The sequence below is a fragment of the Siphateles boraxobius genome, unplaced genomic scaffold (assembly GCF_051911475.1).
Source record: "Siphateles boraxobius isolate OS27281-9 unplaced genomic scaffold, OSU_SipBor_1 6, whole genome shotgun sequence".
NCBI lineage: Eukaryota > Metazoa > Chordata > Actinopteri > Cypriniformes > Leuciscidae > Siphateles > Siphateles boraxobius.
This window is the reverse complement of record NW_027509186.1, coordinates 3,871,765-3,898,144: the sequence shown is the minus strand read 5'-3', so window position 1 is coordinate 3,898,144 and position 26,380 is coordinate 3,871,765. Positions and strand designations below refer to the sequence as shown.

The window sequence follows — 26,380 nt, the reverse complement described above, 5'->3', positions numbered from 1 at the left end:
ATGAAAGTCTTTGCATGACGAACTGTGTTTACCTGCACAAAACTGGAAAAACTTAAGAAGTGCTGCGCATGCAACACTTCCCTGAAGTGTGTCATTTTATGGTACAATGGATAGAACTTTGGACTTCTAGGATGCGAATGGAGAAATTCCCTGGTTGTGAGTCCCACCAGAATAGTCAGTGGCCTCTTTTGCTCTGATGTCTCTGTGAGTCAGACATATGTTTAAAACTGGGGTCCACAAACTACTTCAGAAGCCTACCCTTCACATTCTGCTCATCTCCCTTATTGGACACACCCACATCAGATCATTGAGTACTCTACTAAGTAGCTCAATTAACTCTGTTGAAATAAGGAAGATAACGAAAATGTATAGCGTCTGGGAGGTTTCGAGAATGGTTTGAAAACCACTGGCTTAGGCCAGAATCTGCTACTTCCTATTGTTGAGATCCAGCCTCTGGATGTATTCAAAACAGTCTTTACAAATATGAATATATAATTCATGAAAATCTTTCTGGATTTTGTCTTTCAGATCAGCTGAAAGCATAGCAGAGATTGCTTTCCATTTCTCCCAGCTGAGACAGAATTTAGATGTATTGTAACTGGAGGTTCCAAAAACATTTCAGACACAAGTATTGAGAGTTTCAGATATTCCCTCTTTCTTCAACAGAGCCCTGCATGCCCCTCGGGTTTTGGAAATAATCCCCTAACCTCTTTCATGATGTAATCAGCTATTTTCCTGACCTGCTACCTCTTTTAGACTTTTTATGCCAACACATTGTAGATAGTTCAGCAAGTGGCGCTGTGGCTTAGTTGGTCAAAGCGCCTGTCTTGTAAACAGGAGATCCTGGGTTCGAATCCCAGCAGTGCCTATGCCACAGGATGTGGGCACCACTCACTTAATCTTTTACATATGTAAATCTTTGCATGCTGAACAGTGTGCATCTGCACAAAATGAGGAAATCTAAGAAGTGATGTGCATGGAATAGCGTCTTAAAGTTCGTCTTTTGTGGCTCTGTGGCGCAATGGATAGCGCATTGGACTTCTAGATTGTGAATGGAGATTTTCAAAGGTTGTGGGTTCGAGTCCCACCAGAGTCGTGCATACCCTCTATTGCTAAGATGTTTTGGAAACAATCCTCTTACCTCTAAGGGACCTCGTTCATGACGTGATCAGCTGTTTTCCTGATGTGGTACCTCTTTTAGACTTGTTTTACCAACAAATTTCACAGTATCTGGTGCTGTGGCTTAGCTGTTCAAAGCGCCTGTCTCGTAAACAGGAGATCCTGGGTTCAAATCCCAGCAGTGCCTTTGGCACAGGATATGGGAGTGCTTAACCTTTTCACATATGAAAGTCTTTGCATGACGAACTGTGTTTACCTGCACAAAACTGGAAAAACTAAGAAGTGCTGCGCATGCAACACTTCCCTGAAGTGTGTCATTTTATGGTACAATGGATACAACTTTGGACTTCTAGGATGCGAATGGAGAAATTCCCTGGTTGTGAGTCCCACCAGAATAGTCAGTGGCCTCTTTTGCTCTGATGTCTCTGTGAGTCAGACATATGCTTAAAACTTGAATCCACAAACTACTTCAGAAGCATACCCTTCACGTTCTGCTTATTTCCCTTATTGGACACACCCAACTCAGATCACAGAGTACTCTACTAATTAACTTAAGTCACCTATTTAAATAAGAATAGGTTGAAATCCACTGGCCTAGGCCAAAATTTGCAACAACCTATTGTTGGCCACCTACCTAGAAGAAAAAGAAGAAAAAAAAAACACGCTTTCCATTTCTCCAAGCTGAAACAGCATTTAGATGTATCGTAACTGGAGGTTCCCGAAACATTTGAGACACGAGTACTGAGAGTTTCGATCCAGAAATAAATGGCTTGAGATATTCCCTTGTCCCTCAACAGAAGCCTGCACACATTTCAGGTTTTGGAAATAATCCTGTAACTTCAAAGGGACCTATTCATGATGTAATCAGCTATTCTCCTGACATGCTACCTCTTTTAGACTTTGTATACAAAAGCATCGAACCAGTGACAGTAACTGGCGCTGTGGCTTAGTTGGTCAAAGCGCCTGTCTAGTAAACAGGGGATCCTGGGTTTGAATCCCAGCAGTGCCTAATCTGTGGCTTCTAAGAGTAGTCATTTAACCTTCTCTGACGTGAAAGTCTTGGCAGGAAAGACAATCTGGACTTCTCGGTTGCAAATGAAGGTTTTAAAAAGGTTGTCGTTTTTTGGGTCCCACCAGAGTCACGAATGGTGTCCCTTTGCACAGACGTCTTTACCAGACTGACATTTGCTTAAAGCTGGGGTTTTCCAAGTTTTTCAGAAGCCTACGCAACACATTTTTCTTCTTTTCCTTATTGAGCACACCCAAGTCAGATCGTCGAGTACGTTACTTATCAATCAATTATTTGATTCACCTGTATTAAATGAGAGAGATAATAAAAAATATATATATATGTGGTGCAGATGCGTTTCAAGAATGGTTTGCAAGCTCCTGGCTTAGGCCTGAAATCTGCTACTACCTATTGATATGGTCAAGCCTATGGATATTTGTACAAACAAAGTCTTTACATATATGAAGAATAATACATGGATGACTTTCTGGATTTTGCCATTTCATATCAGAAGAAGGCTCAGGAAACATTTTAGGCATGACTATCGAGAGTGTAGAGCCAAAATTAAATGAGTTCAGACATTCCCTTGAGGCGTGAAAGGCCCTCGTGTTTTGGAAACAATCCTCTTAACTCTAAGGGACCTCTTTCATGACGTGATCAGCTGTTTTCCTGATGTGCTACCTCTTTTAGACTTGTTTTACCAACAAATTTCACTGATCTGTGGCTTAGCTGGTCAAAGCGCCTGTCTCGTAAACAGGAGATCCTGGGTTCAAATCCCAGCAGTGCCTTTGGCACAGGATATGGGAGTGCTTAACCTTTTCACATATGAAAGTCTTTGCATGACGAACTGTGTTTACCTGCACAAAACTGGAAAAACTTAAGAAGTGCTGCGCATGCAACACTTCCCTGAAGTGTGTCATTTTATGGTACAATGGATAGAACTTTGGACTTCTAGGATGCGAATGGAGAAATTCCCTGGTTGTGAGTCCCACCAGAATAGTCAGTGGCCTCTTTTGCTCTGATGTCTCTGTGAGTCAGACATATGTTTAAAACTGGGGTCCACAAACTACTTCAGAAGCCTACCCTTCACATTCTGCTCATCTCCCTTATTGGACACACCCAACTCAGATCACAGAGTACTCTACTAATTAACTTAAGTCACCTATTTAAATAAGAATAGGTTGAAATCCACTGGCCTAGGCCAAAATTTGCAACAACCTATTGTTGGCCACCTACCTAGAAGAAAAAGAAGAAAAAAAACACGCTTTCCATTTCTCCAAGCTGAAACAGCATTTAGATGTATCGTAACTGGAGGTTCCCGAAACATTTGAGACACGAGTACTGAGAGTTTCGATCCAGAAATAAATGGCTTGAGATATTCCCTTGTCCCTCAACAGAAGCCTGCACACATTTAAGGTTTTGGAAATAATCCTGTAACTTCAAAGGGACCTAATCATGATGTAATCAGCTATTCTCCTGACATGCTACCTCTTTTAGACTTTGTATACAAAAGCATTGAACCAGTGACAGTAACTGGCGCTGTGGCTTAGTTGTTTAAAGCGCCAGTCTAGTAAACAGGAGATCCTGGGTTCGAATCCCAGCAGTGTCTTATCTGTGGCTTCTAAGAGTAGTCATTCTATCATCTCTGATGTGAAAGACAATCTGGACTTCTCGGTTGCAAATGAAGGTTTTAAAAAGTGTGCCGTTTTTTGGGTCCCACCAGAGTCACGAATGGTGTCCCTTTGCACAGACGTCTTTACCAGACTGACATTTGCTTAAAGCTGGGGTTTTCCAACTTTTTCAGAAGCCTACGCAGCACATTTTTCTTCTTTTCCTTATTGAGCACACCCAAGTCAGATCGTCCAGTACGTTACTTATCAATCAATTATTTGATTCACCTGTATTAAATGAGAGAGATAATAAAAAAAATATATATATGTGGTGCAGATGCGCTTCAAGAATGGTTTGCAAGCTCCTGGCTTAGGCCTGAATTCTGCTAGTACCGATTGATATGGTCAAGCCTATGGATATTTGTACAAACAAAGTCTTTAAATATATGAAGAATAATACATGGATATCTTTCTGGATTTTGCCCTTTCATATCAGAAGAAGGCTCAGGAAACATTTTAGGCATTACTATCGAGAGTGTAGAGCCAAAATTAAATGAGTTCAGACATTCCCTTGAGGCGTGAAAGGCCCTCGTGTTTTGGAAACAATCCTCTTACCTCTAAGGGACCTCGTTCATGACGTGATCAGCTGTTTTCCTGATGTGGTACCTCTTTTAGACTTGTTTTACCAACAAATTTCACAGTACCTGACGATGTGGCTTAGCTGGTCAAAGCGCCTGTCTCGTAAACAGGAGATCCTGGGTTCAAATCCCAGCAGTGCCTTTGGCACAGGATATGGGAGTGCTTAACCTTTTCACATATGAAAGTCTTTGCATGACGAACTGTGTTTACCTGCACAAAACTGGAAAAACTTAAGAAGTGCTGCGCATGCAACACTTCCCTGAAGTATGTCATTTTATGGTACAATGGATAGAACTTTGGACTTCTAGGATGCGAATGGAGAAATTCCCTGGTTGTGAGTCCCACCAGAATAGTCAGTGGCCTCTTTTGCTCTGATGTCTCTGTGAGTCAGACATATGTTTAAAACTGGGGTCCACAAACTACTTCAGAAGCCTACCCTTAACATTCTGCTCATCTCCCTTATTGGACACACCCACGTCAGATCATTGAGTACTCTACTAAGTAGCTCAATTAACTCTGTTGAAATAAGGAAGATAACGAAAATGTATAGCGTCTGGGAGGTTTCGAGAATGGTTTGAAAACCACTGGCTTAGGCCAGAATCTGCTACTTCCTATTGTTGAGATCCAGCCTCTGGATGTATTCAAAACAGTCTTTACAAATATGAATATATAATTCATGAAAATCTTTCTGGATTTTGTCTTTCAGATCAGCTGAAAGCATAGCAGAGATTGCTTTCCATTTCTCCCAGCTGAGACAGAATTTAGATGTATTGTAACTGGAGGTTCCAAAAACATTTCAGACACAAGTATTGAGAGTTTCAGAAATTCCCTCTTTCTTCAACAGAGCCCTGCATGCCCCTCGGGTTTTGGAAATAATCCCCTAACCTCTTTCATGATGTAATCAGCTATTTTCCTGACCTGCTACCTCTTTTAGACTTTTTATGCCAACACATTGTAGAGAGTTCAGCAAGTGGCGCTGTGGCTTAGTTGGTCAAAGCGCCTGTCTTGTAAACAGGAGATCCTGGGTTCGAATCCCAGCAGTGCCTATGCCACAGGATGTGGGCACCACTCACTTAATCTTTTACATATGTAAATCTTTGCATGCTGAACAGTGTGCATCTGCACAAAATGTGGAAATCTAAGAAGTGATGTGCATGCAATAGCGTCTTAAAGTTTGTCTTTTGTGGCTCTGTGGCGCAATGGATAGCGCATTGGACATCTAGATTGTGAATGGAGATATTCAAAGGTTGTGGGTTCGAGTCCCACCAGAGTCGCGCATACCCTCTATTGCTCAAATGTTTTTGAAACAATCCTCTTACCTCTAAGGGACCTCGTTCATGACGTGATCAGCTGTTTTCCTGATGTGGTACCTCTTTTAGACTTGTTTTACCAACAAATTTCACAGTATCTGGCGCTGTGGCTTAGCTGGTCAAAGCGCCTGTCTCGTAAACAGGAGATCCTGGGTTCAAATCCCAGCAGTGTCTTTGGCACAGGATATGGGAGTGCTTAACCTTTTCACATATGAAAGTCTTTGCATGACGAACTGTGTTTACCTGCACAAAACTGGAAAAACTAAGAAGTGCTGCGCATGCAACACTTCCCTGAAGTGTGTCATTTTATGGTACAATGGATACAACTTTGGACTTCTAGGATGCGAATGGAGAAATTCCCTGGTTGTGAGTCCCACCAGAATAGTCAGTGGCCTCTTTTGCTCTGATGTCTCTGTGAGTCAGACATATGCTTAAAACTTGAATCCACAAACTACTTCAGAAGCATACCCTTCACGTTCTGCTTATTTCCCTCTTTGGACACACCCAACTCAGATCACAGAGTACTCTACTAATTAACTTAAGTCACCTATTTAAATAAGAATAGGTTGAAATCCACTGGCCTAGGCCAAAATTTGCAACAACCTATTGTTGGCCACCTACCTAGAAGAAAAAGAAGAAAAAAAAACACGCTTTCCATTTCTCCAAGCTGAAACAGCATTTAGATGTATCGTAACTGGAGGTTCCCGAAACATTTGAGACACGAGTACTGAGAGTTTCGATCCAGAAATAAATGGCTTGAGATATTCCCTTGTCCCTCAACAGAAGCCTGCACACATTTCAGGTTTTGGAAATAATCCTGTAACTTCAAAGGGACCTATTCATGATGTAATCAGCTATTCTCCTGACATGCTACCTCTTTTAGACTTTGTATACAAAAGCATCGAACCAGTGACAGTAACTGGCGCTGTGGCTTAGTTGGTCAAAGCGCCTGTCTAGTAAACAGGAGATCCTGGGTTCGAATCCCAGCAGTGCCTAATCTGTGGCTTCTAAGAGTAGTCATTTAACCTTCTCCTTCTCTGACGTGAAAGTCTTGGCAGGAAAGACAATCTGGACTTCTCGGTTGCAAATGAAGGTTTTAAAAAGGTTGTCGTTTTTTGGGTCCCACCAGAGTCACGAATGGTGTCCCTTTGCACAGACGTCTTTACCAGACTGACATTTGCTTAAAGCTGGGGTTTTCCAACTTTTTCAGAAGCCTACGCAACACATTTTTCTTCTTTTCCTTATTGAGCACACCCAAGTCAGATCGTCGAGTACGTTAATTATCAATCAATTATTTGATTCACCTGTATTAAATGAGAGAGATAATAAAAAATATATATATATGTGGTGCAGATGCGCTTCAAGAATGGTTTGCAAGCTCCTGGCTTAGGCCTGAAATCTGCTACTACCTATTGATATGGTCAAGCCTATGGATATTTGTACAAACAAAGTCTTTACATATATGAAGAATAATACATGGATAACTTTCTGGATTTTGCCATTTCATATCAGAAGAAGGCTCAGGAAACATTTTAGGCATGACTATCGAGAGTGTAGAGCCAAAATTAAATGAGTTCAGACATTCCCTTGAGGCGTGAAAGGCCCTCGTGTTTTGGAAACAATCCTCTTACCTCTAAGGGACCTCTTTCATGACGTGATCAGCTGTTTTCCTGATGTGCTACCTCTTTTAGACTTGTTTTACCAACAAATTTCACTGATCTGTGGCTTAGCTGGTCAAAGCGCCTGTCTCGTAAACAGGAGATCCTGGGTTCAAATCCCAGCAGTGCCTTTGGCACAGGATATGGGAGTGCTTAACCTTTTCACATATGAAAGTCTTTGCATGACGAACTGTGTTTACCTGCACAAAACTGGAAAAACTAAGAAGTGCTGCGCATGCAATACTTCCCTGAAGTGTGTCATTTTATGGTACAATTGATAGAACTTTGGACTTCTGGGATGCGAATGGAGAAATTCCCTGGTTGTGGGTTTTGAGTCCCACCAGAATAGTCAGTGGCCTCTTTTGCTCTGATGTCTCTGTGAGTCAGACATATGTTTAAAACTGGGGTCCACAAACTACTTCAGAAGCCTACCCTTCACATTCTGCTCATCTCCCTTATTGGACACACCCACGTCAGATCATAGAGTACTCTACTAAGTAGCTCAATTAACCCTTTTGAAATAAGGTAAATAACAAAAATGTATAGCGTCTGGGAGGTTTCGAGAATGTTTTGAAAACCACTGGCTTAGGCCAGAATCTGCTACTTCCTATTGTTGAGATCCAGCCTCTGGATGTATTCAAAACAGTCTTTACAAATATGAATATATAATTCATGAAAAGCTTTCTGGATTTTGTCTTTCAGATCAGCTGAAAGCATAGCAGAGATTGCTTTCCATTTCTCCTAGCTGAGACAGAGTTTAGATGTATTGTAACTGGAGGTTCCAAAAACCTTTCAGAAACACGTATTGAGAGTTTCAGATATTCCCTCTTTCTTCAACAGAGCCCTGAATGCCCCTCGGGTTTTGGAAATAATCCCCTAACCTCTTTCATGATGTAATCAGCTATTTTCCTGACCTGCTACCTCTTTTAGACTTTTTATAGCAACACATTGTAGAAGGTTCAGCAAGTGGCGCTGTGGCTTAGTTGGTCAAAGCGCCTGTCTAGTAAACAGGAGATCCTGGGTTCGAATCCCAGCAGTGCCTATGCCAGTGGATGTGGGCACCGCTCACTTAATCTTTTACATATGTAAATCTTTGCATGCTGAACAGTGTGCATCTGCACAAAATGTGGAAATCTAAGAAGTGATGTGTATGCAATAGCGTCTTAAAGCTTGTCTTTTGTGCCTCTGTGGTGCAATGGATAGCGCATTGGACTTCTAGATTGTGAATGGAGATATTCAAAGGTTGTGGGTTCGAGTCCCACCAGAGTCGTGCATACCCTCTTTTGCTCAGATGTCTTTGTGTTGGACAAGCATATGCTTAAAACTTGAATCCACAAACTACTTCAGAAGCATACCCTTCACGTTCTGCTTATTTCCCTTATTGGACACACCCAACTCAGATCACAGAGTACTCTACTAATTAACTTAAGTCACCTATTTAAATAAGAATAGGTTGAAATCCACTGGCCTAGGCCAAAATCTGCAACAACCTATTGTTGGCCACCTACCTAGAAAAAAAAGAAGAAAAAAAAACACGCTTTCCATTTCTCCAAGCTGAAACAGCATTTAGATGTATCGTAACTAGAGGTTCCCGAAACATTTGAGACACGAGTACTGAGAGTTTCGATCCAGAAATAAATGGCTTGAGATATTCCCTTGTCCCTTGAAGGAATACAAGTTTATTAAAAGGTTTAATCTAACTTCTAATACTATCATATATAAACTGAGAAAGTTCTGTTTGTTGAAGTTAGCATTTCAGGTTAGGATGGTAAATGATATCAGCTGTGAAACAGTTTCCAGCAAGAGAATCTGGCAAATCCTGTTTTCTCCATTGTAAGTTAAATGAGTCTGATCACTGAGACTTTCTTTAATGGCTCTGAGATGGCTCTTGGAACCAGAGTTCCTGGCCACTATCAGCATTTGAATAGTTATGCTGATTCCATTGGATTGGTAATGCCCTCAGAGTAGGGTGTGTTCGTACTACATTTGCATGCTTTGTTTGAATTTATCTCCACCTCCAGAAGTCCCTCCTCTTAAAATGCCTATAATATACCATGTAAAGTTACTTTAATTTAGACGATGTTGGAATGACTGCAGCTACCGACAAGCAATAAAGAACTTCTGCTTGGAAAACTTCCACCGTCTCCTGGTCTGAGCTTCTAACTTTTCTACAAAGAAAAAGTTCACAACACCCTTATCCCTCAACAGAAGCCTGCACACCTTTCAGGTTTTGGAAATAATCCTGTAACTTCAAAGGGACCTATTCATGATGTAATCAGCTATTCCCCTGACATGCTACCTCTTTTAGACTTTGTATACAAAAGCATCGAACCAGCGACAGTAACTGGCGCTGTTGCTTAGTTGGTCAAAGCGCCTGTCTAGTAAACAGGAGATCATGGATTCGAATCCCAGCAGTGCCTATGCCACAGGATGTGGGCACCGCTCACTTAATCTTTTACATATGTAAATCTTTGCATGCTGAACAGTGTGCATCTGCACAAAATGAGGAAATCTAAGAAGTGATGTGCATCCAATAGCGTCTTAAAGCTTGTCTTTTGTGGCTCTGTGGCGCAATGGATAGCGCATTGGACTTCTAGATTGTGAATGGAGGTATTCAAAGGTTGTGGGTTCGAGTCCCACTAGAGTCGTGCATACCCTCTATTGCTCAGATGTCTTTGTGTTGGACAGGCATATGCTTAAAACTTGAATCCACAAACTACTTCAGAAGCATACCCTTCACGTTCTGCTTATTTCCCTTATTGGACACACCCAACTCAGATCACAGAGTACTCTTCTAATTAACTTAAGTCACCTATTTAAATAAGAATAGGTTGAAATCCACTGGCCTAGGCCAAAATCTGCAACAACCTATTGTTGGCCACCTACCTAGAAAAAAAGAAGAAAAAAAACACACTTTCCATTTCTCCAAGCTGAAACAGCATTTAGATGTATCGTAACTGGAGGTTCCCGAAACATTTGAGACACGAGTACTGAGAGTTTCGATCCAGAAATAAATGGCTTGAGATATTCCCTTGTCCCTCAACAGAAGCCTGCACACCTTTCAGGTTTTGGAAATAATCCTGTAACTTCAAAGGGACCTATTCATGATGTAATCAGCTATTCTCCTGACATGCTACCTCTTTTAGACTTTGTATACAAAAGCATCGAACCACTGACAGTAACTGGCGCTGTGGCTTAGTTCGTTAAAGCGCCTGTCTAGTAAACAGGAGATCATGGATTCGAATCCCAGCAGTGCCTATGCCACAGGATGTGGGCACCGCTCACTTAATCTTTTACATATGTAAATCTTTGCATGCTGAACAGTGTGCATCTGCACAAAATGAGGAAATCTAAGAAGTGATGTGCATCCAATAGCGTCTTAAAGCTTGTCTTTTGTGGCTCTGTGGCGCAATGGATAGCGCATTGGACTTCTAGATTGTGAATGGAGGTATTCAAAGGTTGTGGGTTCGAGTCCCACTAGAGTCGTGCATACCCTCTATTGCTCAGATGTCTTTGTGTTGGACAGGCATATGCTTAAAACTTGAATCCACAAACTACTTCAGAAGCATACCCTTCACGTTCTGCTTATTTCCCTTATTGGACACACCCAACTCAGATCACAGAGTACTCTTCTAATTAACTTAAGTCACCTATTTAAATAAGAATAGGTTGAAATCCACTGGCCTAGGCCAAAATCTGCAACAACCTATTGTTGGCCACCTACCTAGAAAAAAAGAAGAAAAAAAACACACTTTCCATTTCTCCAAGCTGAAACAGCATTTAGATGTATCGTAACTGGAGGTTCCCGAAACATTTGAGACACGAGTACTGAGAGTTTCGATCCAGAAATAAATGGCTTGAGATATTCCCTTGTCCCTCAACAGAAGCCTGCACACCTTTCAGGTTTTGGAAATAATCCTGTAACTTCAAAGGGACCTATTCATGATGTAATCAGCTATTCTCCTGACATGCTACCTCTTTTAGACTTTGTATACAAAAGCATCGAACCACTGACAGTAACTGGCGCTGTGGCTTAGTTGGTTAAAGCGCCTGTCTAGTAAACAGGAGATCCTTGGTTCGAATCCCAGCAATGTCTTATTTGTGGCTTCTAAGAGTAGTCATTCAATCATCTCTGATGTGAAAGACAATCTGGACTTCTCGGTTGCAAATGAAGGTTTTAAAAAGTGTGCCGTTTTTTGGGTCCCACCAGAGTCACGAATGGTGTCCCTTAGCACAGACGTCTTTACCAGATTGACATTTGCTTAAAGCTGGGGTTTTCCAACTTTTTCAGAAGCCTACGCAACACATTTTTCTGGCGCTGTGGCTTAGCTGGTCAAAGCGCCTGTCTCGTAAACAGGAGATCCTGGGTTCAAATCCCAGCAGTGCCTTTGGCACAGGATATGGGAGTGCTTAACCTTTTCACATATGAAAGTCTTTGCATGACGAACTGTGTTTACCTGCACAAAACTGGAAAAACTTAAGAAGTGCTGCGCATGCAACACTTCCCTGAAGTGTGTCATTTTATGGTACAATGGATAGAACTTTGGACTTCTAGGATGCGAATGGAGAAATTCCCTGGTTGTGAGTCCCACCAGAATAGTCAGTGGCCTCTTTTGCTCTGATGTCTCTGTGAGTCAGACATATGTTTAAAACTGGGGTCCACAAACTACTTCAGAAGCCTACCCTTCACATTCTGCTCATCTCCCTTATTGGACACACCCACGTCAGATCATTGAGTACTCTACTAAGTAGCTCAATTAACTCTGTTGAAATAAGGAAGATAACGAAAATGTATAGCGTCTGGGAGGTTTCGAGAATGGTTTGAAAACCACTGGCTTAGGCCAGAATCTGCTACTTCCTATTGTTGAGATCCAGCCTCTGGATGTATTCAAAACAGTCTTTACAAATATGAATATATAATTCATGAAAATCTTTCTGGATTTTGTCTTTCAGATCAGCTGAAAGCATAGCAGAGATTGCTTTCCATTTCGCCCAGCTGAGACAGAATTTAGATGTATTGTAACTGGAGGTTCCAAAAACATTTCAGACACAAGTATTGAGAGTTTCAGATATTCCCTCTTTCTTCAACAGAGCCCTGCATGCCCCTCGGGTTTTGGAAATAATCCCCTAACCTCTTTCATGATGTTTACCTGCACAAAACTGGAAAAACTAAGAAGTGCTGCGCATGCAACACTTCCCTGAAGTGTGTCATTTTATGGTACAATGGATACAACTTTGGACTTCTAGGATGCGAATGGAGAAATTCCCTGGTTGTGAGTCCCACCAGAATAGTCAGTGGCCTCTTTTGCTCTGATGTCTCTGTGAGTCAGACATATGCTTAAAACTTGAATCCACAAACTACTTCAGAAGCATACCCTTCACGTTCTGCTTATTTCCCTCTTTGGACACACCCAACTCAGATCACAGAGTACTCTACTAATTAACTTAAGTCACCTATTTAAATAAGAATAGGTTGAAATCCACTGGCCTAGGCCAAAATTTGCAACAACCTATTGTTGGCCACCTACCTAGAAGAAAAAGAAGAAAAAAAAACACGCTTTCCATTTCTCCAAGCTGAAACAGCATTTAGATGTATCGTAACTGGAGGTTCCCGAAACATTTGAGACACGAGTACTGAGAGTTTCGATCCAGAAATAAATGGCTTGAGATATTCCCTTGTCCCTCAACAGAAGCCTGCACACATTTCAGGTTTTGGAAATAATCCTGTAACTTCAAAGGGACCTATTCATGATGTAATCAGCTATTCTCCTGACATGCTACCTCTTTTAGACTTTGTATACAAAAGCATCGAACCAGTGACAGTAACTGGCGCTGTGGCTTAGTTGGTCAAAGCGCCTGTCTAGTAAACAGGAGATCCTGGGTTCGAATCCCAGCAGTGCCTAATCTGTGGCTTCTAAGAGTAGTCATTTAACCTTCTCCTTCTCTGACGTGAAAGTCTTGGCAGGAAAGACAATCTGGACTTCTCGGTTGCAAATGAAGGTTTTAAAAAGGTTGTCGTTTTTTGGGTCCCACCAGAGTCACGAATGGTGTCCCTTTGCACAGACGTCTTTACCAGACTGACATTTGCTTAAAGCTGGGGTTTTCCAACTTTTTCAGAAGCCTACGCAACACATTTTTCTTCTTTTCCTTATTGAGCACACCCAAGTCAGATCGTCGAGTACGTTAATTATCAATCAATTATTTGATTCACCTGTATTAAATGAGAGAGATAATAAAAAATATATATATATGTGGTGCAGATGCGCTTCAAGAATGGTTTGCAAGCTCCTGGCTTAGGCCTGAAATCTGCTACTACCTATTGATATGGTCAAGCCTATGGATATTTGTACAAACAAAGTCTTTACATATATGAAGAATAATACATGGATAACTTTCTGGATTTTGCCATTTCATATCAGAAGAAGGCTCAGGAAACATTTTAGGCATGACTATCGAGAGTGTAGAGCCAAAATTAAATGAGTTCAGACATTCCCTTGAGGCGTGAAAGGCCCTCGTGTTTTGGAAACAATCCTCTTACCTCTAAGGGACCTCTTTCATGACGTGATCAGCTGTTTTCCTGATGTGCTACCTCTTTTAGACTTGTTTTACCAACAAATTTCACTGATCTGTGGCTTAGCTGGTCAAAGCGCCTGTCTCGTAAACAGGAGATCCTGGGTTCAAATCCCAGCAGTGCCTTTGGCACAGGATATGGGAGTGCTTAACCTTTTCACATATGAAAGTCTTTGCATGACGAACTGTGTTTACCTGCACAAAACTGGAAAAACTAAGAAGTGCTGCGCATGCAATACTTCCCTGAAGTGTGTCATTTTATGGTACAATTGATAGAACTTTGGACTTCTGGGATGCGAATGGAGAAATTCCCTGGTTGTGGGTTTTGAGTCCCACCAGAATAGTCAGTGGCCTCTTTTGCTCTGATGTCTCTGTGAGTCAGACATATGTTTAAAACTGGGGTCCACAAACTACTTCAGAAGCCTACCCTTCACATTCTGCTCATCTCCCTTATTGGACACACCCACGTCAGATCATAGAGTACTCTACTAAGTAGCTCAATTAACCCTTTTGAAATAAGGTAAATAACAAAAATGTATAGCGTCTGGGAGGTTTCGAGAATGTTTTGAAAACCACTGGCTTAGGCCAGAATCTGCTACTTCCTATTGTTGAGATCCAGCCTCTGGATGTATTCAAAACAGTCTTTACAAATATGAATATATAATTCATGAAAAGCTTTCTGGATTTTGTCTTTCAGATCAGCTGAAAGCATAGCAGAGATTGCTTTCCATTTCTCCTAGCTGAGACAGAGTTTAGATGTATTGTAACTGGAGGTTCCAAAAACCTTTCAGAAACACGTATTGAGAGTTTCAGATATTCCCTCTTTCTTCAACAGAGCCCTGAATGCCCCTCGGGTTTTGGAAATAATCCCCTAACCTCTTTCATGATGTAATCAGCTATTTTCCTGACCTGCTACCTCTTTTAGACTTTTTATAGCAACACATTGTAGAAGGTTCAGCAAGTGGCGCTGTGGCTTAGTTGGTCAAAGCGCCTGTCTAGTAAACAGGAGATCCTGGGTTCGAATCCCAGCAGTGCCTATGCCAGTGGATGTGGGCACCGCTCACTTAATCTTTTACATATGTAAATCTTTGCATGCTGAACAGTGTGCATCTGCACAAAATGTGGAAATCTAAGAAGTGATGTGTATGCAATAGCGTCTTAAAGCTTGTCTTTTGTGCCTCTGTGGTGCAATGGATAGCGCATTGGACTTCTAGATTGTGAATGGAGATATTCAAAGGTTGTGGGTTCGAGTCCCACCAGAGTCGTGCATACCCTCTTTTGCTCAGATGTCTTTGTGTTGGACAAGCATATGCTTAAAACTTGAATCCACAAACTACTTCAGAAGCATACCCTTCACGTTCTGCTTATTTCCCTTATTGGACACACCCAACTCAGATCACAGAGTACTCTACTAATTAACTTAAGTCACCTATTTAAATAAGAATAGGTTGAAATCCACTGGCCTAGGCCAAAATCTGCAACAACCTATTGTTGGCCACCTACCTAGAAAAAAAAGAAGAAAAAAAAACACGCTTTCCATTTCTCCAAGCTGAAACAGCATTTAGATGTATCGTAACTAGAGGTTCCCGAAACATTTGAGACACGAGTACTGAGAGTTTCGATCCAGAAATAAATGGCTTGAGATATTCCCTTGTCCCTTGAAGGAATACAAGTTTATTAAAAGGTTTAATCTAACTTCTAATACTATCATATATAAACTGAGAAAGTTCTGTTTGTTGAAGTTAGCATTTCAGGTTAGGATGGTAAATGATATCAGCTGTGAAACAGTTTCCAGCAAGAGAATCTGGCAAATCCTGTTTTCTCCATTGTAAGTTAAATGAGTCTGATCACTGAGACTTTCTTTAATGGCTCTGAGATGGCTCTTGGAACCAGAGTTCCTGGCCACTATCAGCATTTGAATAGTTATGCTGATTCCATTGGATTGGTAATGCCCTCAGAGTAGGGTGTGTTCGTACTACATTTGCATGCTTTGTTTGAATTTATCTCCACCTCCAGAAGTCCCTCCTCTTAAAATGCCTATAATATACCATGTAAAGTTACTTTAATTTAGACGATGTTGGAATGACTGCAGCTACCGACAAGCAATAAAGAACTTCTGCTTGGAAAACTTCCACCGTCTCCTGGTCTGAGCTTCTAACTTTTCTACAAAGAAAAAGTTCACAACACCCTTATCCCTCAACAGAAGCCTGCACACCTTTCAGGTTTTGGAAATAATCCTGTAACTTCAAAGGGACCTATTCATGATGTAATCAGCTATTCCCCTGACATGCTACCTCTTTTAGACTTTGTATACAAAAGCATCGAACCAGCGACAGTAACTGGCGCTGTTGCTTAGTTGGTCAAAGCGCCTGTCTAGTAAACAGGAGATCATGGATTCGAATCCCAGCAGTGCCTATGCCACAGGATGTGGGCACCGCTCACTTAATCTTTTACATATGTAAATCTTTGCATGCTGAACAGTGTGCATCTGCACAAAATGAGGAAATCTAAGAAGTGATGTGCATCCAATAGCGTCTTAAAGCTTGTCTTTTGTGGCTCTGTGGCGCAATGGATAGCGCATTGGACTTCTAGATTGTGAATGGAGGTATTCAAAGGTTGTGGGTTCGAGTCCCACTAGAGTCGTGCATACCCTCTATTGCTCAGATGTCTTTGTGTTGGACAGGCATATGCTTAAAACTTGAATCCACAAACTACTTCAGAAGCATACCCTTCACGTTCTGCTTATTTCCCTTATTGGACACACCCAACTCAGATCACAGAGTACTCTTCTAATTAACTTAAGTCACCTATTTAAATAAGAATAGGTTGAAATCCACTGGCCTAGGCCAAAATCTGCAACAACCTATTGTTGGCCACCTACCTAGAAAAAAAGAAGAAAAAAAACACACTTTCCATTTCTCCAAGCTGAAACAGCATTTAGATGTATCGTAACTGGAGGTTCCCGAAACATTTGAGACACGAGTACTGAGAGTTTCGATCCAGAAATAAATGGCTTGAGATATTCCCTTGTCCCTCAACAGAAGCCTGCACACCTTTCAGGTTTTGGAAATAATCCTGTAACTTCAAAGGGACCTATTCATGATGTAATCAGCTATTCTCCTGACATGCTACCTCTTTTAGACTTTGTATACAAAAGCATCGAACCACTGACAGTAACTGGCGCTGTGGCTTAGTTCGTTAAAGCGCCTGTCTAGTAAACAGGAGATCATGGATTCGAATCCCAGCAGTGCCTATGCCACAGGATGTGGGCACCGCTCACTTAATCTTTTACATATGTAAATCTTTGCATGCTGAACAGTGTGCATCTGCACAAAATGAGGAAATCTAAGAAGTGATGTGCATCCAATAGCGTCTTAAAGCTTGTCTTTTGTGGCTCTGTGGCGCAATGGATAGCGCATTGGACTTCTAGATTGTGAATGGAGGTATTCAAAGGTTGTGGGTTCGAGTCCCACTAGAGTCGTGCATACCCTCTATTGCTCAGATGTCTTTGTGTTGGACAGGCATATGCTTAAAACTTGAATCCACAAACTACTTCAGAAGCATACCCTTCACGTTCTGCTTATTTCCCTTATTGGACACACCCAACTCAGATCACAGAGTACTCTTCTAATTAACTTAAGTCACCTATTTAAATAAGAATAGGTTGAAATCCACTGGCCTAGGCCAAAATCTGCAACAACCTATTGTTGGCCACCTACCTAGAAAAAAAGAAGAAAAAAAACACACTTTCCATTTCTCCAAGCTGAAACAGCATTTAGATGTATCGTAACTGGAGGTTCCCGAAACATTTGAGACACGAGTACTGAGAGTTTCGATCCAGAAATAAATGGCTTGAGATATTCCCTTGTCCCTCAACAGAAGCCTGCACACCTTTCAGGTTTTGGAAATAATCCTGTAACTTCAAAGGGACCTATTCATGATGTAATCAGCTATTCTCCTGACATGCTACCTCTTTTAGACTTTGTATACAAAAGCATCGAACCACTGACAGTAACTGGCGCTGTGGCTTAGTTGGTTAAAGCGCCTGTCTAGTAAACAGGAGATCCTTGGTTCGAATCCCAGCAATGTCTTATTTGTGGCTTCTAAGAGTAGTCATTCAATCATCTCTGATGTGAAAGACAATCTGGACTTCTCGGTTGCAAATGAAGGTTTTAAAAAGTGTGCCGTTTTTTGGGTCCCACCAGAGTCACGAATGGTGTCCCTTAGCACAGACGTCTTTACCAGATTGACATTTGCTTAAAGCTGGGGTTTTCCAACTTTTTCAGAAGCCTACGCAGCACATTTTTCTTCTTTTCCTTATTGAGCACACCCAAGTCAGATCGTCCAGTACGTTACTTATCAATCAATTATTTGATTCACCTGTATTAAATGAGAGAGATAATAAAAAATATATATATATATGTGGTGCAGATGCGCTTCAAGAATGGTTTGCAAGCTCCTGGCTTAGGCCTGAAATCTGCTACTACCGATTGATATGGTCAAGCCTATGGATATTTGTACAAACAAAGTCTTTAAATATATGAAGAATAATACATGGATATCTTTCTGGATTTTGCCCTTTCATATCAGAAGAAGGCTCAGGAAACATTTTAGGCATTACTATCGAGAGTGTAGAGCCAAAATTAAATGAGTTCAGACATTCCCTTGAGGCGTGAAAGGCCCTCGTGTTTTGGAAACAATCCTCTTACCTCTAAGGGACCTCGTTCATGACGTGATCAGCTGTTTTCCTGATGTGGTACCTCTTTTAGACTTGTTTTACCAACAAATTTCACAGTACCTGGCGCTGTGGCTTAGCTGGTCAAAGCGCCTGTCTCGTAAACAGGAGATCCTGGGTTCAAATCCCAGCAGTGCCTTTGGCACAGGATATGGGAGTGCTTAACCTTTTCACATATGAAAGTCTTTGCATGACGAACTGTGTTTACCTGCACAAAACTGGAAAAACTTAAGAAGTGCTGCGCATGCAACACTTCCCTGAAGTGTGTCATTTTATGGTACAATGGATAGAACTTTGGACTTCTAGGATGCGAATGGAGAAATTCCCTGGTTGTGAGTCCCACCAGAATAGTCAGTGGCCTCTTTTGCTCTGATGTCTCTGTGAGTCAGACATATGTTTAAAACTGGGGTCCACAAACTACTTCAGAAGCCTACCCTTCACATTCTGCTCATCTCCCTTATTGGACACACCCACGTCAGATCATTGAGTACTCTACTAAGTAGCTCAATTAACTCTGTTGAAATAAGGAAGATAACGAAAATGTATAGCGTCTGGGAGGTTTCGAGAATGGTTTGAAAACCACTGGCTTAGGCCAGAATCTGCTACTTCCTATTGTTGAGATCCAGCCTCTGGATGTATTCAAAACAGTCTTTACAAATATGAATATATAATTCATGAAAATCTTTCTGGATTTTGTCTTTCAGATCAGCTGAAAGCATAGCAGAGATTGCTTTCCATTTCGCCCAGCTGAGACAGAATTTAGATGTATTGTAACTGGAGGTTCCAAAAACATTTCAGACACAAGTATTGAGAGTTTCAGATATTCCCTCTTTCTTCAACAGAGCCCTGCATGCCCCTCGGGTTTTGGAAATAATCCCCTAACCTCTTTCATGATGTAATCAGCTATTTTCCTGACCTGCTACCTCTTTTAGACTTTTTATAGCAACACATTGTAGAAGGTTCAGCAAGTGGCGCTGTGGCTTAGTTGGTCAAAGCGCCTGTCTAGTAAACAGGAGATCCTGGGTTCGAATCCCAGCAGTGCCTATGCCAGTGGATGTGGGCACCACTCACTTAATCTTTTACATATGTAAATCTTTGCATGCTGAACAGTGTGCATCTGCACAAAATGAGGAAATCTAAGAAGTGATGTGCATGCAATAGCGTCTTAAAGTTCGTCTTTTGTGGCTCTTTGGCGCAATGGATAGCGCATTGGACTTCTAGATTGTGAATGGAGATATTCAAAGGTTGTGGGTTCGAGTCCCACCAGAGTCGCGCATACCCTCTATTGCTCAAATGTTTTGGAAACAATCCTCTTACCTCTAAGGGACCTCGTTCATGACGTGATCAGCTGTTTTCCTGATGTGGTACCTCTTTTAGACTTGTTTTACCAACAAATTTCACAGTATCTGGCGCTGTGGCTTAGCTGGTCAAAGCGCCTGTCTCGTAAACAGGAGATCCTGGGTTCAAATCCCAGCAGTGTCTTTGGCACAGGATATGGGAGTGCTTAACCTTTTCACATATGAAAGTCTTTGCATGACGAACTGTGTTTACCTGCACAAAACTGGAAAAACTAAGAAGTGCTGCGCATGCAACACTTCCCTGAAGTGTGTCATTTTATGGTACAATGGATACAACTTTGGACTTCTAGGATGCGAATGGAGAAATTCCCTGGTTGTGAGTCCCACCAGAATAGTCAGTGGCCTCTTTTGCTCTGATGTCTCTGTGAGTCAGACATATGCTTAAAACTTGAATCCACAAACTACTTCAGAAGCATACCCTTCACGTTCTGCTTATTTCCCTCTTTGGACACACCCAACTCAGATCACAGAGTACTCTACTAATTAACTTAAGTCACCTATTTAAATAAGAATAGGTTGAAATCCACTGGCCTAGGCCAAAATCTGCAACAACCTATTGTTGGCCACCTACCTAGAAGAAAAAGAAGAAAAAAAAACACGCTTTCCATTTCTCCAAGCTGAAACAGCATTTAGATGTATCGTAACTGGAGGTTCCCGAAACATTTGAGACACGAGTACTGAGAGTTTCGATCCAGAAATAAATGGCTTGAGATATTCCCTTGTCCCTCAACAGAAGCCTGCACACATTTCAGGTTTTGGAAATAATCCTGTAACTTCAAAGGGACCTATTCATGATGTAATCAGCTATTCTCCTGACATGCTACCTCTTTTAGACTTTGTATACAAAAGCATCGAACCAGTGACAGTAACTGGCGCTGTGGCTTAGTTGGTCAAAGCGCCTGTCTAGTAAACAGGAGATCCTGGGTTCGAATCCCAGCAGTGCCTAATCTGTGGCTTCTAAGAGTAGTCATTTAACCTTCTCCTTCTCTGACGTGAAAGTCTTGGCAGGAAAGACAATCTGGAGTTCTCGGTTGCAAAAGAAGTTTTTAAAAAGGTTGTCGTTTTTTGGGTCCCACCAGAGTCACGAATGGTGTCCCTTTGCACAGACGTCTTTACCAGACTGACATTTGCTTAAAGCTGGGGTTTTCCAACTTTTTCAGAAGCCCACGCAACACATTTTTCTTCTTTTCCTTATTGAGCACACCCAAGTCAGATCGTCGAGTACGTTAATTATCAATCAATTATTTGATTCTGCTGTATTAAATGAGAGAGATAATAAAAAATATATATATATGTGGTGCAGATGCGCTTCAAGAATGGTTTGCAAGCTCCTGGCTTAGGCCTGAAATCTGCTACTACCTATTGATATGGTCAAGCCTATGGATATTTGTACAAACAAAGTCTTTACATATATGAAGAATAATACATGGATAACTTTCTGGATTTTGCCATTTCATATCAGAAGAAGGCTCAGGAAACATTTTAGGCATGACTATCGAGAGTGTAGAGCCAAAATTAAATGAGTTCAGACATTCCCTTGAGGCGTGAAAGGCCCTCGTGTTTTGGAAACAATCCTCTTACCTCTAAGGGACCTCTTTCATGACGTGATCAGCTGTTTTCCTGATGTGCTACCTCTTTTAGACTTGTTTTACCAACAAATTTCACTGATCTGTGGCTTAGCTGGTCAAAGCGCCTGTCTCGTAAACAGGAGATCCTGGGTTCAAATCCCAGCAGTGCCTTTGGCACAGGATATGGGAGTGCTTAACCTTTTCACATATGAAAGTCTTTGCATGACGAACTGTGTTTACCTGCACAAAACTGGAAAAACTAAGAAGTGCTGCGCATGCAATACTTCCCTGAAGTGTGTCATTTTATGGTACAATGGACAGAACTTTGGACTTCTGGGATGCGAATGGAGAAATTCCCTGGTTGTGGGTTTTGAGTCCCACCAGAATAGTCAGTGGCCTCTTTTGCTTTGATGTCTCTGTGAGTCAGACATATGTTTAAAACTGGGGTCCACAAACTACTTCAGAAGCCTACCCTTCACATTCTGCTCATCTCCCTTATTGGACACACCCACGTCAGATCATAGAGTACTCTACTAAGTAGCTCAATTAACCCTTTTGAAATAAGGTAAATAACGAAAATGTATAGCGTCTGGGAGGTTTCGAGAATGTTTTGAAAACCACTGGCTTAGGCCAGAATCTGCTACTTCCTATTGTTGAGATCCAGCCTCTGGATGTATTCAAAACAGTCTTTACAAATATGAATATATAATTCATGAAAAGCTTTCTGGATTTTGTCTTTCAGATCAGCTGAAAGCATAGCAGAGATTGCTTTCCATTTCTCCTAGCTGAGACAGAGTTTAGATGTATTGTAACTGGAGGTTCCAAAAACCTTTCAGAAACACGTATTGAGAGTTTCAGATATTCCCTCTTTCTTCAACAGAGCCCTGAATGCCCCTCGGGTTTTGGAAATAATCCCCTAACCTCTTTCATGATGTAATCAGCTATTTTCCTGACCTGCTACCTCTTTTAGACTTTTTATAGCAACACATTGTAGAAGGTTCAGCAAGTGGCGCTGTGGCTTAGTTGGTCAAAGCGCCTGTCTAGTAAACAGGAGATCCTGGGTTCGAATCCCAGCAGTGCCTATGCCAGTGGATGTGGGCACCGCTCACTTAATCTTTTACATATGTAAATCTTTGCATGCTGAACAGTGTGCATCTGCACAAAATGTGGAAATCTAAGAAGTGATGTGTATGCAATAGCGTCTTAAAGCTTGTCTTTTGTGGCTCTGTGGTGCAATGGATAGCGCATTGGACTTCTAGATTGTGAATGGAGATATTCAAAGGTTGTGGGTTCGAGTCCCACCAGAGTCGTGCATACCCTCTTTTGCTCAGATGTCTTTGTGTTGGACAAGCATATGCTTAAAACTTGAATCCACAAACTACTTCAGAAGCATACCCTTCACGTTCTGCTTATTTCCCTTATTGGACACACCCAACTCAGATCACAGAGTACTCTACTAATTAACTTAAGTCACCTATTTAAATAAGAATAGGTTGAAATCCACTGGCCTAGGCCAAAATCTGCAACAACCTATTGTTGGCCACCTACCTAGAAAAAAAGAAGAAAAAAAAACACGCTTTCCATTTCTCCAAGCTGAAACAGCATTTAGATGTATCGTAACTAGAGGTTCCCGAAACATTTGAGACACGAGTACTGAGAGTTTCGATCCAGAAATAAATGGCTTGAGATATTCCCTTGTCCCTTGAAGGAATACAAGTTTATTAAAAGGTTTAATCTAACTTCTAATACTATCATATATAAACTGAGAAAGTTCTGTTTGTTGAAGTTAGCATTTCAGGTTAGGATGGTAAATGATATCAGCTGTGAAACAGTTTCCAGCAAGAGAATCTGGCAAATCCTGTTTTCTCCATTGTAAGTTAAATGAGTCTGATCACTGAGACTTTCTTTAATGGCTCTGAGATGGCTCTTGGAACCAGAGTTCCTGGCCACTATCAGCATTTGAATAGTTATGCTGATTCCATTGGATTGGTAATGCCCTCAGAGTAGGGTGTGTTCGTACTACATTTGCATGCTTTGTTTGAATTTATCTCCACCTCCAGAAGTCCCTCCTCTTAAAATGCCTATAATATACCATGTAAAGTTACTTTAATTTAGACGATGTTGGAATGACTGCAGCTACCGACAAGCAATAAAGAACTTCTGCTTGGAAAACTTCCACCGTCTCCTGGTCTGAGCTTCTAACTTTTCTACAAAGAAAAAGTTCACAACACCCTTATCCCTCAACAGAAGCCTGCACACCTTTCAGGTTTTGGAAATAATCCTGTAACTTCAAAGGGACCTATTCATGATGTAATCAGCTATTCCCCTGACATGCTACCTCTTTTAGACTTTGTATACAAAAGCATCGAACCAGCGACAGTAACTGGCGCTGTTGCTTAGTTGGTCAAAGCGCCTGTCTAGTAAACAGGAGATCATGGATTCGAATCCCAGCAGTGCCTATGCCACAGGATGTGGGCACCGCTCACTTAATCTTTTACATATGTAAATCTTTGCATGCTGAACAGTGTGCATCTGCACAAAATGAGGAAATCTAAGAAGTGATGTGCATCCAATAGCGTCTTAAAGCTTGTCTTTTGTGGCTCTGTGGCGCAATGGATAGCGCATTGGACTTCTAGATTGTGAATGGAGGTATTCAAAGGTTGTGGGTTCGAGTCCCACTAGAGTCGTGCATACCCTCTATTGCTCAGATGTCTTTGTGTTGGACAGGCATATGCTTAAAACTTGAATCCACAAACTACTTCAGAAGCATACCCTTCACGTTCTGCTTATTTCCCTTATTGGACACACCCAACTCAGATCACAGAGTACTCTTCTAATTAACTTAAGTCACCTATTTAAATAAGAATAGGTTGAAATCCACTGGCCTAGGCCAAAATCTGCAACAACCTATTGTTGGCCACCTACCTAGAGAAAAAGAAGAAAAAAAACACACTTTCCATTTCTCCAAGCTGAAACAGCATTTAGATGTATCGTAACTGGAGGTTCCCGAAACATTTGAGACACGAGTACTGAGAGTTTCGATCCAGAAATAAATGGCTTGAGATATTCCCTTGTCCCTCAACAGAAGCCTGCACACCTTTCAGGTTTTGGAAATAATCCTGTAACTTCAAAGGGACCTATTCATGATGTAATCAGCTATTCTCCTGACATGCTACCTCTTTTAGACTTTGTATACAAAAGCATCGAACCACTGACAGTAACTGGCGCTGTGGCTTAGTTGGTTAAAGCGCCTGTCTAGTAAACAGGAGATCCTGGGTTCGAATCCCAGCAATGTCTTATCTGTGGCTTCTAAGAGTAGTCATTCAATCATCTCTGATGTGAAAGACAATCTGGACTTCTCGGTTGCAAATGAAGGTTTTAAAAAGTGTGCCGTTTTTTGGGTCCCACCAGAGTCAAGAATGGTGTCCCTTTGCACAGACGTCTTTACCAGATTGACATTTGCTTAAAGCTGGGGTTTTCCAACTTTTTCAGAAGCCTACGCAGCACATTTTTCTTCTTTTCCTTATTGAGCACACCCAAGTCAGATCGTCCAGTACGTTACTTATCAATCAATTATTTGATTCACCTGTATTAAATGAGAGAGATAATAAAAAATATATATATATGTGGTGCAGATGCGCTTCAAGAATGGTTTGCAAGCTCCTGGCTTAGGCCTGAAATCTGCTACTACCGATTGATATGGTCAAGCCTATGGATATTTGTACAAACAAAGTCTTTAAATATATGAAGAATAATACATGGATATCTTTCTGGATTTTGCCCTTTCATATCAGAAGAAGGCTCAGGAAACATTTTAGGCATTACTATCGAGAGTGTAGAGCCAAAATTAAATGAGTTCAGACATTCCCTTGAGGCGTGAAAGGCCCTCGTGTTTTGGAAACAATCCTCTTACCTCTAAGGGACCTCGTTCATGACGTGATCAGCTGTTTTCCTGATGTGGTACCTCTTTTAGACTTGTTTTACCAACAAATTTCACAGTACCTGGCGCTGTGGCTTAGCTGGTCAAAGCGCCTGTCTCGTAAACAGGAGATCCTGGGTTCAAATCCCAGCAGTGCCTTTGGCACAGGATATGGGAGTGCTTAACCTTTTCACATATGAAAGTCTTTGCATGACGAACTGTGTTTACCTGCACAAAACTGGAAAAACTTAAGAAGTGCTGCGCATGCAACACTTCCCTGAAGTGTGTCATTTTATGGTACAATGGATAGAACTTTGGACTTCTAGGATGCGAATGGAGAAATTCCCTGGTTGTGAGTCCCACCAGAATAGTCAGTGGCCTCTTTTGCTCTGATGTCTCTGTGAGTCAGACATATGTTTAAAACTGGGGTCCACAAACTACTTCAGAAGCCTACCCTTCACATTCTGCTCATCTCCCTTATTGGACACACCCACGTCAGATCATTGAGTACTCTACTAAGTAGCTCAATTAACTCTGTTGAAATAAGGAAGATAACGAAAATGTATAGCGTCTGGGAGGTTTCGAGAATGGTTTGAAAACCACTGGCTTAGGCCAGAATCTGCTACTTCCTATTGTTGAGATCCAGCCTCTGGATGTATTCAAAACAGTCTTTACAAATATGAATATATAATTCATGAAAATCTTTCTGGATTTTGTCTTTCAGATCAGCTGAAAGCATAGCAGAGATTGCTTTCCATTTCGCCCAGCTGAGACAGAATTTAGATGTATTGTAACTGGAGGTTCCAAAAACATTTCAGACACAAGTATTGAGAGTTTCAGATATTCCCTCTTTCTTCAACAGAGCCCTGCATGCCCCTCGGGTTT

General features: G+C 41.4%; 37 non-coding genes across 37 annotated transcripts; all 37 read left to right on the top strand.

Annotated features, from left to right (window-relative positions):
- The first annotated feature begins 794 nt into the window (after positions 1 to 794).
- On the top strand, positions 795 to 868 carry trnat-ugu (transfer RNA threonine (anticodon UGU)). The gene has a single exon. It is a non-coding gene; the product is annotated as a tRNA-Thr (tRNA).
- A 139-nt stretch (positions 869 to 1,007) lies between these two features.
- On the top strand, positions 1,008 to 1,096 carry trnar-ucu (transfer RNA arginine (anticodon UCU)). Its single transcript is given in 2 exon segments — positions 1,008 to 1,044; positions 1,061 to 1,096. It is a non-coding gene; the product is annotated as a tRNA-Arg (tRNA).
- A 136-nt stretch (positions 1,097 to 1,232) lies between these two features.
- trnat-cgu (transfer RNA threonine (anticodon CGU)) lies at positions 1,233 to 1,306 on the top strand. Its single transcript has one exon. It is a non-coding gene; the product is annotated as a tRNA-Thr (tRNA).
- Positions 1,307 to 2,054: 748 nt separating this feature from the next.
- trnat-agu (transfer RNA threonine (anticodon AGU)) lies at positions 2,055 to 2,128 on the top strand. Its single transcript has one exon. It is a non-coding gene; the product is annotated as a tRNA-Thr (tRNA).
- Positions 2,129 to 3,663: 1,535 nt separating this feature from the next.
- Positions 3,664 to 3,737, top strand: trnat-agu (transfer RNA threonine (anticodon AGU)). Its single transcript has one exon. It is a non-coding gene; the product is annotated as a tRNA-Thr (tRNA).
- Positions 3,738 to 4,444: 707 nt separating this feature from the next.
- trnat-cgu (transfer RNA threonine (anticodon CGU)) lies at positions 4,445 to 4,518 on the top strand. Its single transcript has one exon. It is a non-coding gene; the product is annotated as a tRNA-Thr (tRNA).
- Positions 4,519 to 5,349: 831 nt separating this feature from the next.
- On the top strand, positions 5,350 to 5,423 carry trnat-ugu (transfer RNA threonine (anticodon UGU)). The gene has a single exon. It is a non-coding gene; the product is annotated as a tRNA-Thr (tRNA).
- A 139-nt stretch (positions 5,424 to 5,562) lies between these two features.
- trnar-ucu (transfer RNA arginine (anticodon UCU)) lies at positions 5,563 to 5,651 on the top strand. The gene is given in 2 exon segments: positions 5,563 to 5,599; positions 5,616 to 5,651. It is a non-coding gene; the product is annotated as a tRNA-Arg (tRNA).
- Positions 5,652 to 5,787: 136 nt separating this feature from the next.
- On the top strand, positions 5,788 to 5,861 carry trnat-cgu (transfer RNA threonine (anticodon CGU)). The gene has a single exon. It is a non-coding gene; the product is annotated as a tRNA-Thr (tRNA).
- Positions 5,862 to 6,608: 747 nt separating this feature from the next.
- On the top strand, positions 6,609 to 6,682 carry trnat-agu (transfer RNA threonine (anticodon AGU)). The gene has a single exon. It is a non-coding gene; the product is annotated as a tRNA-Thr (tRNA).
- A 1,631-nt stretch (positions 6,683 to 8,313) lies between these two features.
- Positions 8,314 to 8,387, top strand: trnat-agu (transfer RNA threonine (anticodon AGU)). Its single transcript has one exon. It is a non-coding gene; the product is annotated as a tRNA-Thr (tRNA).
- A 139-nt stretch (positions 8,388 to 8,526) lies between these two features.
- On the top strand, positions 8,527 to 8,619 carry trnar-ucu (transfer RNA arginine (anticodon UCU)). Its single transcript is given in 2 exon segments — positions 8,527 to 8,563; positions 8,580 to 8,619. It is a non-coding gene; the product is annotated as a tRNA-Arg (tRNA).
- A 1,072-nt stretch (positions 8,620 to 9,691) lies between these two features.
- On the top strand, positions 9,692 to 9,765 carry trnat-agu (transfer RNA threonine (anticodon AGU)). The gene has a single exon. It is a non-coding gene; the product is annotated as a tRNA-Thr (tRNA).
- A 139-nt stretch (positions 9,766 to 9,904) lies between these two features.
- trnar-ucu (transfer RNA arginine (anticodon UCU)) lies at positions 9,905 to 9,993 on the top strand. Its single transcript is given in 2 exon segments — positions 9,905 to 9,941; positions 9,958 to 9,993. It is a non-coding gene; the product is annotated as a tRNA-Arg (tRNA).
- A 536-nt stretch (positions 9,994 to 10,529) lies between these two features.
- Positions 10,530 to 10,603, top strand: trnat-agu (transfer RNA threonine (anticodon AGU)). The gene has a single exon. It is a non-coding gene; the product is annotated as a tRNA-Thr (tRNA).
- Positions 10,604 to 10,742: 139 nt separating this feature from the next.
- On the top strand, positions 10,743 to 10,831 carry trnar-ucu (transfer RNA arginine (anticodon UCU)). Its single transcript is given in 2 exon segments — positions 10,743 to 10,779; positions 10,796 to 10,831. It is a non-coding gene; the product is annotated as a tRNA-Arg (tRNA).
- A 536-nt stretch (positions 10,832 to 11,367) lies between these two features.
- Positions 11,368 to 11,441, top strand: trnat-agu (transfer RNA threonine (anticodon AGU)). The gene has a single exon. It is a non-coding gene; the product is annotated as a tRNA-Thr (tRNA).
- A 218-nt stretch (positions 11,442 to 11,659) lies between these two features.
- trnat-cgu (transfer RNA threonine (anticodon CGU)) lies at positions 11,660 to 11,733 on the top strand. Its single transcript has one exon. It is a non-coding gene; the product is annotated as a tRNA-Thr (tRNA).
- A 1,440-nt stretch (positions 11,734 to 13,173) lies between these two features.
- On the top strand, positions 13,174 to 13,247 carry trnat-agu (transfer RNA threonine (anticodon AGU)). The gene has a single exon. It is a non-coding gene; the product is annotated as a tRNA-Thr (tRNA).
- Positions 13,248 to 14,878: 1,631 nt separating this feature from the next.
- Positions 14,879 to 14,952, top strand: trnat-agu (transfer RNA threonine (anticodon AGU)). Its single transcript has one exon. It is a non-coding gene; the product is annotated as a tRNA-Thr (tRNA).
- Positions 14,953 to 15,091: 139 nt separating this feature from the next.
- trnar-ucu (transfer RNA arginine (anticodon UCU)) lies at positions 15,092 to 15,184 on the top strand. The gene is given in 2 exon segments: positions 15,092 to 15,128; positions 15,145 to 15,184. It is a non-coding gene; the product is annotated as a tRNA-Arg (tRNA).
- A 1,072-nt stretch (positions 15,185 to 16,256) lies between these two features.
- trnat-agu (transfer RNA threonine (anticodon AGU)) lies at positions 16,257 to 16,330 on the top strand. Its single transcript has one exon. It is a non-coding gene; the product is annotated as a tRNA-Thr (tRNA).
- A 139-nt stretch (positions 16,331 to 16,469) lies between these two features.
- trnar-ucu (transfer RNA arginine (anticodon UCU)) lies at positions 16,470 to 16,558 on the top strand. The gene is given in 2 exon segments: positions 16,470 to 16,506; positions 16,523 to 16,558. It is a non-coding gene; the product is annotated as a tRNA-Arg (tRNA).
- A 536-nt stretch (positions 16,559 to 17,094) lies between these two features.
- trnat-agu (transfer RNA threonine (anticodon AGU)) lies at positions 17,095 to 17,168 on the top strand. Its single transcript has one exon. It is a non-coding gene; the product is annotated as a tRNA-Thr (tRNA).
- Positions 17,169 to 17,307: 139 nt separating this feature from the next.
- Positions 17,308 to 17,396, top strand: trnar-ucu (transfer RNA arginine (anticodon UCU)). Its single transcript is given in 2 exon segments — positions 17,308 to 17,344; positions 17,361 to 17,396. It is a non-coding gene; the product is annotated as a tRNA-Arg (tRNA).
- A 536-nt stretch (positions 17,397 to 17,932) lies between these two features.
- Positions 17,933 to 18,006, top strand: trnat-agu (transfer RNA threonine (anticodon AGU)). The gene has a single exon. It is a non-coding gene; the product is annotated as a tRNA-Thr (tRNA).
- A 709-nt stretch (positions 18,007 to 18,715) lies between these two features.
- Positions 18,716 to 18,789, top strand: trnat-cgu (transfer RNA threonine (anticodon CGU)). The gene has a single exon. It is a non-coding gene; the product is annotated as a tRNA-Thr (tRNA).
- Positions 18,790 to 19,620: 831 nt separating this feature from the next.
- trnat-agu (transfer RNA threonine (anticodon AGU)) lies at positions 19,621 to 19,694 on the top strand. The gene has a single exon. It is a non-coding gene; the product is annotated as a tRNA-Thr (tRNA).
- A 139-nt stretch (positions 19,695 to 19,833) lies between these two features.
- Positions 19,834 to 19,922, top strand: trnar-ucu (transfer RNA arginine (anticodon UCU)). The gene is given in 2 exon segments: positions 19,834 to 19,870; positions 19,887 to 19,922. It is a non-coding gene; the product is annotated as a tRNA-Arg (tRNA).
- Positions 19,923 to 20,058: 136 nt separating this feature from the next.
- On the top strand, positions 20,059 to 20,132 carry trnat-cgu (transfer RNA threonine (anticodon CGU)). Its single transcript has one exon. It is a non-coding gene; the product is annotated as a tRNA-Thr (tRNA).
- Positions 20,133 to 20,879: 747 nt separating this feature from the next.
- trnat-agu (transfer RNA threonine (anticodon AGU)) lies at positions 20,880 to 20,953 on the top strand. The gene has a single exon. It is a non-coding gene; the product is annotated as a tRNA-Thr (tRNA).
- A 1,631-nt stretch (positions 20,954 to 22,584) lies between these two features.
- On the top strand, positions 22,585 to 22,658 carry trnat-agu (transfer RNA threonine (anticodon AGU)). Its single transcript has one exon. It is a non-coding gene; the product is annotated as a tRNA-Thr (tRNA).
- A 139-nt stretch (positions 22,659 to 22,797) lies between these two features.
- Positions 22,798 to 22,886, top strand: trnar-ucu (transfer RNA arginine (anticodon UCU)). The gene is given in 2 exon segments: positions 22,798 to 22,834; positions 22,851 to 22,886. It is a non-coding gene; the product is annotated as a tRNA-Arg (tRNA).
- A 1,075-nt stretch (positions 22,887 to 23,961) lies between these two features.
- On the top strand, positions 23,962 to 24,035 carry trnat-agu (transfer RNA threonine (anticodon AGU)). The gene has a single exon. It is a non-coding gene; the product is annotated as a tRNA-Thr (tRNA).
- A 139-nt stretch (positions 24,036 to 24,174) lies between these two features.
- On the top strand, positions 24,175 to 24,263 carry trnar-ucu (transfer RNA arginine (anticodon UCU)). Its single transcript is given in 2 exon segments — positions 24,175 to 24,211; positions 24,228 to 24,263. It is a non-coding gene; the product is annotated as a tRNA-Arg (tRNA).
- A 536-nt stretch (positions 24,264 to 24,799) lies between these two features.
- trnat-agu (transfer RNA threonine (anticodon AGU)) lies at positions 24,800 to 24,873 on the top strand. Its single transcript has one exon. It is a non-coding gene; the product is annotated as a tRNA-Thr (tRNA).
- A 707-nt stretch (positions 24,874 to 25,580) lies between these two features.
- trnat-cgu (transfer RNA threonine (anticodon CGU)) lies at positions 25,581 to 25,654 on the top strand. The gene has a single exon. It is a non-coding gene; the product is annotated as a tRNA-Thr (tRNA).
- The last annotated feature ends 726 nt before the right edge of the window (positions 25,655 to 26,380 follow it).